The following is an 8,836-nucleotide window of genomic DNA, read 5'->3' on the forward strand; positions in this document are numbered from 1 at the left end:
CAAGGAGAAGTATAGGGAAGCAGTCAAGGGCTACACATGCATAGGGCATGGAGGACAGAATGGTGGCTGGGAAAGACTGAAGAGGGTTTGTAGGGCTAAGAGGAGGTATCTGAAGGAGGGTGTGGTAAGCCAACACGTGCATGGGAAGGGGGCAGTGGCTATGGAGATAGCTGGGGAGTGGGGGAACGGGGTCCAGGAGTGGGCGCCGGCAGTTGGAACATCCAGAACAGTGAGCAGTGCCCATTGTGGACTGGGTGGTTGGGGAGTGGGAGGGACCTCGTGTCAGAGGAGGGGTCTTTGTGAGCGTGCAGCAGTGAGGAATGCTCCGCCATGAATACTAAGGGCAAGACGAGAAAGGGCCAGAGGGGGCTGGGTGACGTTTAGCTGCTGGGATGATTAATGGGGGTGAACGGAGTGTGAAACTCAAGCCCTTCCAACGAAGATGGTGGGGCATGGTTGTCCAAGAAAAACAGGGCACTGTTTCAAGGAGAAAGCCAATGTCCAGGGGAGGGGTGGCTGAGAAGGACGCTAGGCACAGTTGCTCCTTCCCTTTTTTCCCAAGTTCTCTTTATTTACCACCAAATAGTAAATTAAACTATATTAGCCAGTTCCAGGGGACCCTCTGAATGGGCTTCCTACATGCCTCCTGGCTTGGAAGAGACCAAGGAATGTTGGCATGGCTTGGAGAAAGGGTGAGTGAGGTCTGGGCTGAAAGTTGAGATGACTCCATGGACCACCCCCCTCGTGGGGCACAAAATGGTGATATGCTGGCAAGAGCCACTGGCTCCCTCTGGACCAGACAGGCACTGAGAGATACATGGTTGTTGGGACCTCAGGTGTCCTGTAGAAAGTGGTAGTGTTCTTAGAGCAGTTTTTAGAGCAGCCCCTTGGCCTCAGGGAGGGACACAGGGCTCCTTTTCTGTGAGAGAGAGAGAGTTGGGGGAACAAGGAGAGAGGGCTTCCCATGGCTCTAGTTTCAGGGTGTTGACCTGGGTTTGAAGAATGGAGATAAACCTTGTGGGAAATAACAGGTTTAAGCCACTCTCCCCTCATTTCCTACTTCTGTCTCTTCCTCTAGGTACAGCTGTTGGGAGCTGCCTCTCCTGCCCTCAATCTCCCTGTCTGTGGTTCCAGAGGGAAGAAGAGGGGGAAAGAAAGGATGAAGAGAATTGTTTCAGTGCTGGGGGAGGTGAGCTTATAGCAGGGATTTAGATGGGAATTACCTCATGGGATAGGAGCAGTTTTCTCCTTCTCCAGGCCTCTCACAGATGTGAAACAACTGGCAGATCTGACTTTCCCACCCCTAACCATCGGAGGGGATGATGTGTCTTGAAACCTGTGCTTCTCGATTGAGAGGCTGGTGGGGGAAGAGAGGTCAGGAAAAGGGGCCAGATGTGTGTTCAGGGGTCCCCAGGGAGTTGAGGGAGACTAGCATCTCCTTAGGGTAAGGAAGGCAAAATGCCCATTGCTGATCCCAGATTGCTTGGATACTGTGCCTGGGAGTCCTCTCACCTCACCCTAATTCCTGTCTCCACACACAGCTTGGCCAAGTTTCTTCCCCTGTTGGAGTCTCACTCCCAATCCCCTACTCTATCTCTCCAGGAGCCTACAAAGCACTTTGAAATCCGAAGTTTGTGGGAGGTGGCTCTATCGCACAAATACTCTGAGGTGCAACATGACTTGACTGGTAATGAGGCAACCATCCCACCTAGGGCAGAGTTCAAGGACTGCCTTCAAGAGGGGCTGGCCTCAGTTTGCCTGTTACAGAAGCCACGGGCTAACAGAGGCTGCCCTTTGCCTCACAAAGAAGGAGATAAATGGGTCCACTGGAGAGCAACGGTCACAATCAAGTCTTAATGATGAATTAATAATTCATAATTACCCCAGACTTGCAGATAAGCACAAGCCCACTGGAATTATTTCCCAGGCAGGAACACAGTCAGAAAGTGTGAGAAGGGGGCTTCAGTACAGACATTACTTCCAGAGGCCATTAAGTTCATCCCTCTGCTTCCCATCCAGAACCTGGAAGAGATTCATTAGCTTCCTTGGCTGATTCCTCCTAACAGCTACCACCCCCTGAGCTTCTAAACAGTGCCATATTGCCCCTCTGTTCTTCATAAGGCCAGAGGACCATTCCTGCCAAAGTGACCTCAGAGCCTGGACTCTGGATTTCTGGGGTCTGTCTGTTCTCTGCTCCCCATTCTGCTATTTACATATGAGGTCCCCTGTAGGAGGGCCTGGTGCTAGGTGTCCCGGTGAGATGTGGACATCTTTCTGGCTCTTCTCCTTCTCTTATCTAAGTCCTTACATGGTGGGAAAATACCTATCTAATGCTATGTAGAAAGAAAAGCAGGGAGTGCCCCTTCTAGCGTGGATGGCTTTGGTTCCCAGATCTGGATTTGAGGGGCTGGCTCTATCTCTTAAGAAGACATTTACCTAGCATCGGTAATGGAGATGGGGCCTTAATAGGGCTAGGGAGGCACACCCAACTCCAGACCCAGCTCTCTGCTGTTCCCCTTCCCAGTGCACACAATCCCAATTCCCAATCCAGAAAAATTTTAAAAAACATATCTTAAAAAAAAAACCTCGAAAAGCCAAGCAGACCCTCAGCTTCAAGGTATCTCCTCATTCTCTCTCTCTCTTTCTCTGTCTCTCTGAATCTACAAAGAAGGAGTGAGTTTTGTCTCTCCAAGTACTCAGAGCCTTAGATCACAAAGTGGCCTTAGATCCTGGTCTTTGGGAGATCTTTGACCACCAACTCTGCTGTGGCACGACCATTGTCAAAATGCTAGAAAGAAGAGAGACTGGCTCTTAGACCAAGGGAATTTGGGATTTGAAAGGACTTCCAATTCCAGTTCTATAGATTTCCTTCCTATTAGCCTCTTCATGTGCATCAAATGTAAATGGCAGGCTAAACCTACAGGATGAAGAGACTTGAAAGACTGCTGCCTAAAAATGCCCTTTTCCAAATCTGTGGGTGCAGAAGCACATTGAAAAGCAGGTACCCAGCCTGGCGGTGTGGCACATGCCTGCAGTCTCACATACTTAAGAGGCTAAGGTGGAAGGACTACTTGAGCCCAGGAGTTTGAGGCTTCAGTGAACTATGATGGTGCCACAACACTCCAGCCTGGGAAACAGAGCTGGACCCCAATTCCAAAAAAAAAAAAAAAAGTAGTTACCCAGGTAAGGTGGATGATCAAGTACACCCAGTGAGAAGCACACAAACCTTACCCTTTACCCAAACTCTCTCCCTTACCTGTCCCATTTCCGGTCTCTAGAGGAGGATTAGTTAGGGGGTGTGACCCAAGTTACCCAGATAATTAACTGTGGAAGCACGATTTTTTTTTTCACTCCTTTGGCCTCTAAATATGAGAGATCTTTACATCTCTTGCCTAGCTCCCTCTTATTCTCTACCCTCTCCCCAACACGCACGCAAATCCTAACAACAAAAAATCCTAAATATAGGAAGACAAACCTTCCTGACCTACCATTTTGGCCCACCTGCAACCCCTGTCCCCCGCCACCCCCCCAATTTTTTTCTCTCCTGAGCCTCTGCTCTTCGCTTCTAAAATTAAAAAAAAAGAAGAAGAAGGAATTTTCAATAGTCCAACTTGTCAAGCGAAGTCCATCTTTTAACCTTCAACAGCAGCGAAAGCCGTGTGAACTCTTGGTGAACCAAGATTGAAGTCATAAATCACGCGTACAAAGGCGGCTGCGGAGGCTGGCGCGGGCTGCTGCACCTTTAACGCTTTCTGGGGCTGACAGGCGGCGGCCCAGCTAAAGTTCACAGCGCCCGGGGAGGGCCCGCCTCCGCCTCCCCTCCCACCCCCGCCTCCCCTCCCGCAGCCCGGCCCCGGCCCCCAGCCCCGGACCCGTCAGCCGCGCGGCCGCCTGAGCTGCCAGCTGAGGAGGCCCCATGGCTGTTCCCGCAAAGGGCCGGGGGGCGCATTTTCTCTCCTGCCAGCCAGCTCCATCCTGGTCCTTTATTCCCGGCCTTCCCTCACCCCCCACCCCCACAGCCTGCTGTATGTAAATAGGGAAATAGATCTACACGGACACAATAATTTAGCTTGGTTGGTCCTTGGCATTTTCTATAAGACCCCAAGAGATGGACTTTCCTCTCCCCTTCCTCCTTTTAGAAATGGCATCCTTCATCTCTGTCTATGCAGGCCCAAATATCCAGATCCTCGGGGCTCCAATAGGGTCTGAGTCATTGGAACCAGGAACACCTGGCTGAAACATGCCACATAATTAGATTTTCTTTTTCTTTACCTTTTCTTTCTTATTTTTATAAGAGGCCCGGAATTAGCCTCTTCGACTGGGGCGGAGTAGCTGGGGTGTGGGAAAGGAACACCTTCATACAACTTCCAGCTTTCAGCCCCTTGGAGAGATTTCCAAATTCCCCTGAGCCGCTAGGACTTCCTTTCCTCGATCTCTCGGCCACCTCCTCCTCCTTCTCCGATCTTTTTTTTTTCCCTCCTCCCACTGTCTTCTCTACGGTTTAATCAAAGTTCAGCGACTCCACTTGCCTCTCCTCTCATTTCTTTCGGAAAGCGGAAACCAGACGACCCAGCGGCCACAGGACGAGTCGCCCCAACTCAACCCCAGCAGGACGCTGGAGGGGCCTCCCTTGCCCACCTCTCTTCACTGGCACTGGCCTCCCGCACCCGGGTGTGCAGTCCCTCCGCCATCTCACAGGTGTGCAGCCGCTAGGCCTGGGGGATCCGAATGACTGGGGCTGGATAGGAATTCCTTCGTGTTTCCCAAGACCCCAGGGCCTGCTCCACAAAGTTTGAAGGGTGGGTACACCCCGACCCAGGCAAGTTGCTCCCCCAAACCCATGACTGACTAATCTGATATGATAAAAGCCCATGATGGATTTGGTATATGTTAATTCACAATGCCCTTTCCTCCAGAATTTAACTATAAGTTAATACACACCGGAAACCACGCGCATACACGCTCCTTAATGGGCTTAGGTATTAGCGAGTCCCAACGATGCATACAAATGTGCTCTGCGCTCTGTAGACCCCTCAAGATTTATGGGCCTTGAGCTCTCTGAAGCTGTAAACAAGGAGAAAAAAAAAGAGAAAGCGAAAGCGACTGGGGGGAAGAGACAGAGGCCTGACTCGCCCCTCCAGGTTTTGGAGAGAAGGGATTCTTTATGTATTTTCCTTTCCTTGCAACCTCGGTGTGTGTGGGTTTTGGCGTTGGTCTGGGGTTGGTGTTCTGCCTGAATGCTGGTGTGCATGGGCAGTGTGTTGTTTGCGTGCTGGGGTAGGATGCCTGCCTCTTCGGATTGCCGTGCAGGGGCCTGAACACAGCAGGCATTTGTGAGCATATATGCGTGAGTGTGCACTCTGTTAGGGTGTGTGTGTGTGTATGTGTGTGTGTGTGTGTGAGAGAGAGAGAGAGACAGAGAGGGAGAGGCAGGCTTCCCCCTGGGCCAGGCTGCTGTCCCTTGAACGGTGGTGAACAAATCTCTAACAAAATCATAATAACAATAATTAATGAATAATAATAATAAAACAGTAGTTAACAGTCCCTCCATAACAGAATAACAATAAAATGCAAGAGGAGATATTTTGAGGTGGAGACAGAAGGAGTCAGGATCACAGCATCTGAGGGGAAGATAGGAAAGGAAGGGAGGAAAAAAGCTTCTTAATATGCTCTTGGCAGGGCTGGGGTTGGGAACCCCTTTCCCAGACAAGGGAGGGAAGAGGGGAAGGAGAGCCAGGAGGCCACTCTTTATTGCTTTTTTTCTCAGGCTTCTGCTTTGTGTGATCAGGGAAGGGATCCCATATATGGGAATGGTTAATGGATTTTGGGACTCTCTAGGAGCTCCTGTTTTAAGAAGGAGGCCAAATGTGCAGGCTCAGGCCAAGCGGCAGAGATGAATGAGGTGATGACCACAGCCTTGATCCGGCAGGAGCTCAGAGATGCCCGGGAAGACGGGGTGCCCGAACGGAAGCAGAAAAACACTTGTGGCCGCTGGGAAGTTCGGAGAGCCAGGCTGGGGCTCCGGCAGGCCCAGGGAAAGTTCCCTTTCTAGGCTCTTTATTAAAAAATTTAAAAGGAGGAGTTGAGGCGCCTTGAATTTTCCTTCGCGAGTTTGGAGACCAGCCGAATTTTCATGAAGCAAGCAAAGACTGCGGTCCCGGATCCTGCAACATATACCTTATTTTCTCCAGGTACAGTTTTCTGGTCATTTAATTAGTTTGTTTTCTTGGGGGAGATGGGAATCACAGGGGTAGAGATAGTAAGTTTGCTAGAGAGGAAGCCACCCCACAGTTTCGGGTCTAACGAAATCCCTCCTTTAAAAACATTTGTACCCCCAATAAAAATAAAATTAAAGAGGAATATAGAAACACAAATTAGCCAACTTTTTTAAAAGAGAAAAAAGAAAAGGAAATTATCATAACAAATGAGCGTGAGAACTTCTAAAAAATTTGTCACGAACCCTTTCAGAGGTCTGGATTCTTTTTCAGTAGCCAGTGACCCATTTGGTCTGAAAAGAGAAATACACTATCCACTGAGTCACTTATTTAAAGCCAGCACACACACACACACACAAACACACGCAATCAGAAAGCCCTGGGTGCACTCGCATTTGAAAACAACACCGGGTGGAGGACGCTGCGATACCTAATTGGACAAAACAGCAATAAAATAAGACCAGTGGAAGTGCTGAGCACAGGGCGCAGGGCTAGGGCCCAGGTTTTGTGTTCCAGGCCGCCGGCGAGGCAGCGGCCCAGGGCGATGGGGCGCCGGGCGGTCAGGCACCGGCTGGCGACTCTGCTCGGCCTCCGCAGCCCGGCCTGCAGCCCCTTTCCCCCAGCCTCTGGGCCTCGTGGGCTCTCTCCGCTCCGACGTCTGTTCGGGGCTTCCCTGTTGAGAGGGTTTTAGGCCGAAGGGCCAAACGACTCAAGCCAGACTCTGCTTTTTCATTTTTCTCCCTTAGGCCTCTCCACTTGCCCGAGCTCTCAGCCACCAGGAGACAGACGGAAGGGGCTTCTGGGCTGTGTTGGGAGCGGGCACTGTCCCCTACCCACTCCTGCACAGTTTCCCAAAGTCCAGCCACCTCCGACCCTCCTTGGGGGAAAAAATACCAGTACCCAGACACCTCTGCACCCTGTTATATGACTGGGCTTGCTTCAGGAATATCTTACGAAGAAGAAGAAGAACAAGGAGGAACGGCTTGGTGTCATGTTTACATCTAGTTCTTCTGATCCGTTCACATCTGGAGAGTTTATTTGTAACTCCCTCTATAACTCTCTGTTTGGAGGCACTGGTGGCTCTACTGACAGACTGATGTCTAGGAAATATGGCTCTATGTCTAACCATACCTAAATGTGCTGTGGTTGTATTTACAGATTTACGTTTGAGGGAAATATAATTATTTCCATTGTATTTGTGCATATACAGTAGTTATAGGAGCATATTTATATATGGGAAAATATACGACTGTCTTACAGCCATCCGGCTTTATGTACATTTGATATCCTGACAGATTTATATCTCTGAACAGCTATATAGATAAAAACGTATATTGTTAGAATTATGTTTCAGGAGATATATACTTATTGATTGTGAAATAGAGTATTTAGAGCATTCACTTAGAGCCATATATGGCTATGGAGATATTTCTATATTATTATCACTATATATAGGCATATCTATTTATAACTGCATAGTTATAAAAATAGACATAATTATAGTCCTATATCTAGAGTTATAGACACTTTCAAATATAACTCTATAGAGAGATCTGTATGTATATAAGATGTAATTATCTTGTGATGTGTTTATGTTGGGACTTAGGCCCGTCTGTCTAGAACAGACATATTTATATGTAGGGGCTGGGAGAGACTTATTCACAGATATCTGCAGAGGGCCAACTGGAAACACTGTATCTGCCCTCTAGGAAACCAGCTAGGAGAGTTGTGTACTTATGGAGGGATGGAGTTACAAAAGGGTAAATAGAGCTCAGGGAGCCTTAAGGAGGGGAGGTGACTGGAGGGTGGGTGGGCTCGGTTTGAACAGATAGTGGGAGGAAAGGGGTAAACACCAGCACCCACCAGAAGTCGAGAACCAGTTTTGTGAGGGGCTGGCGCAGATGACTGTGGACAAGGAGCTTGTAAAATGAGAAGCGGCTAACAGTCCTGCCACCTCACCCTGAGACACCCTCCACCGAGGAAGCAGCCTTCAGTTTGGCTTTTAGTGCACTGTAGGATAGGGACTGTTGGGTCACTCCTGTAGTCCTAGAGTGTTTCTGTTGAACCCTAATTTTTAGGTCTCAAAGAGTGGGCTTCAGAGATAAAGAGGTTTAGGCAGGGACAGGGCTAGGAGTGTGGGGTGTACTTTCGCTTTCCAATAAGTGAGGTAATCCAGGGAAGTGAGTTAATTTGGCCAAATAAAGCTTGTTCTTATGTGGGCCTCCTGTGCCCTGGTGGGGATGTAGGATGGGACCAGAATCTGGTGGACTGAGGAGTGAATTTGCAAGTATTGGGCCTGCTCTGATGGTGGCTTGGGGAGGTTGTCCTCACCACCCGCCCTCCTTCTCTGAGGCCTGAGTGGCCTAATTCCCTCTGGGCACAGAGGGACTCCTTCAGCTCCCTAACAGTGCTGCCCTGGGTCTTTTCAGGGAGAATTTGACTTTAGGAACAGGGAACATGGACTTACCCCACTAGATCTCACTTTTCCCACTCACAGCTACACCACTCTTACATCAGCCTCCTTCCAGGTGCCACTCGGCCAGGGGTCCACAGTTCTTCCCATGCTACCAACCAGCCCAGTGGGGAAATACCTCCCACGACTGCCAGTTTGTGTGTGTGTG

The 8,836-nt window shown here is 49.6% G+C and overlaps 1 long non-coding RNA gene across 1 annotated transcript; it reads left to right on the forward strand.

Moving 5' to 3' along the window:
- Positions 1-1,961: 1,961 nt before the first annotated feature.
- On the forward strand, positions 1,962-7,603 carry LOC117978857 (uncharacterized). The gene is made up of 3 exons (XR_008626579.1): positions 1,962-4,698; positions 5,839-6,191; positions 6,962-7,603. It is a non-coding gene; the product is annotated as an uncharacterized LOC117978857 (long non-coding RNA).
- Positions 7,604-8,836: the final 1,233 nt, after the last annotated feature.

This window comes from Pan paniscus, chromosome 11 (assembly GCF_029289425.2).
Source record: "Pan paniscus chromosome 11, NHGRI_mPanPan1-v2.0_pri, whole genome shotgun sequence".
NCBI classification, from domain to species: domain Eukaryota; kingdom Metazoa; phylum Chordata; class Mammalia; order Primates; family Hominidae; genus Pan; species Pan paniscus.